Here is a 2,535-nt window from a genome sequence, read left to right on the forward strand (position 1 = left end):
ATTTATCACAATAATTCATTTCCTTACAGGATATCAGGAATGCCATCCCTCAGGCAGCAAAGGCGGTAGCATCCTCAATGGTCAGAAGAACAAAGAATATCCCCACATCTCCCAGACATCCATAAAATCCATGTCACTCCAAACTAACAATAGTGGGTGTAATACTTGTCAATTTTTATTGATATAAATCAGTAGTTATTCTCTCTATAATATTTTTGTCGTAGTAATATCCCCCAAGCACATCATAATGATCTTCATGGCCTAAAACACCCTCAGACACTGATTGGCTGCATACCACACACACTGCAGTATTTCTCAAAGACTGATTTTTTAAAATAACTTTATGTAGGTCATGAAATATGTCTAATGTCATGTAAAAATTAATTTTTACAAGATTCTAGTGTCACTTCTTTTTAATTTTTTTAAAAATTAATTTTATTAAGAAGGAAATAGCAATGAGACAGTTTCAAAAACAGGTTAGTAGGATAGTAACAATAATTAATATATTGCATATTGTTGTCTCCATAATAGTTATTCACAATACAAGATGCAGACATGATCTCTTGTTTAAACAATATTAGTACAAACTTTTCTACTCATTGAACTAAGAGAAGGTAGGTTTATATGTATCCTATTTTGTATATACATATATATATTTTTTTCACCAAAAAATGATCTCTCATTTATATCGCCCTTTTATCTTTTGTTTTTTCAGAGATGGGTGTTCCATTGCTGTTCAAGAAGCTGTATTTGGAGAACTCGTTAAAGGAACTTTTCATACTTGGCGCCCGTTCAAATACTGTAGGTACTTGAATTCAGCAGAATATTCCAATATATTCCAATAGTCCATAATAGTTGTGGGTTATCAGCAGAACTGGCAATTGTCAAAAGTTGTTGACTTGAGCCTTCTAGAGCTCAGCATAGACTGGCACAGTGGAATAGGAAGAAAAATCCAACAGTATGCTGTATACAAAAAACACAATTAACTCATAAAACAATTCATAGGCTGAAAGTCAAAGGATGAAAAATAATACTACATGTCCCAAGATCTCAGAAAAAAGTAGGGGGAGCAATCCTGTTCTCATACATTCGCAACTTCAAATGAAGAATGATCATGCAAAATAAAGAAGGCCACTACATACTGGTTAGGGGAGAAATTCAAGAGGAAGAGGTAACACTCATAAATATGTATGCACCAAATGCAGGAGCTCTCAATTATATAAGACAAATCTTAATGCACATGAAAAATCTAATATTCAATACCACTATCTTAACAGGAGACCTTAATAAACTCTTATCCCAAAAAGATAGGTCAAGTAGACAAAAATTAGGAAAGAAGTAGCATAACTGAAACACAACTTGGAACAAATGGACTTAGTGGACATATACAGAGTGTTTCTCCCAATCACAGATGAACACACATTTTTTTCAGCCACATGAGAAACATTTTCTAAAATAGACTACATACTAGTCCATAGGTCAGGCTTAAGTATATGCAAGAAAACAGATTTATCACATGCATATTATCTGTCCACAGTGCAATGAAACTGGAAATAAATGATAAAAGAAACCACAAAAACCCCATAAATGTGTAGAAATTTAACAGCACTCTTCTTAGCAACCAATAGGTTACAGATGAAATTAAACAAGAAGTTAAACAATATCTGTAATTCAATGAAAATTCAAGTACAACATATTGGAATTTATGGGATGCAATGAAAGCAATTCTTAGAGGGAAATTTATAGCTGTGAACTCACCCATTAGGAAAACAGAATGGGAACAAATAAATACTCTCATGCTGCACCTCAAAAGTCTAGAAAAAGAGCAAACCAAACCCAAAGCCCAAAAAGAGAAGAAAATTATAAAGATTAGAGCAGAAAAAGTAAACAATATAAAGAATTGATGAATCAAACAGTTGGCTCTTTGAAAGAATAAATAAAATTGATAATCCCCTAGCTAACCTCATCAAAGAGGAAAGAAAAAAATTCAGATTCCAGCATCATTTCTTTAGTTTTGTCCTTAATAAATATGCTTGGGCTGGGGAGTTAGCTCAGTAGAATTAGCACTTGCCTGGCAAGCACAAGGGCCTGAGTTCAATCCCTGGTTCCACAAAAATAAATAAATATATAACTAAATAAATAACTAAATAAATATACTTTTCTATTTTTTAGATGACTCAACTCTTCAAAAGCACAAATACATATGCATATATGATGTATTGAATTCTGTACTTCCAATAAATTTACTTTTGTGTATAAATCATTCATAATTGACTTTGTGCTTTAAATTTAGTATCTTATATTTATTTTTGTCTGCCAATGAATGTATAAAAATGTTTTGATGACCTTTATCACCATTTGAAACTTTATCCCTTTATTCTCATTTATTTATTTATTTATTTGCAGAACCAGGGATTGAACTCAGGCCCTTGTGCTTGCCAGGGAAGCACTTATTCCACTGAGCCATCTCCCCAGCCCCTATAAAAATGTTTTAAGCAATGTTGTTAAAGAGCTTATAAAGAGTTAAAGAAAACA

The sequence above is a fragment of the Octodon degus genome, unplaced genomic scaffold, assembly GCF_000260255.1.
Source record: "Octodon degus isolate 3935 unplaced genomic scaffold, OctDeg1.0 scaffold00172, whole genome shotgun sequence".
NCBI classification, from domain to species: Eukaryota; Metazoa; Chordata; class Mammalia; order Rodentia; family Octodontidae; genus Octodon; species Octodon degus.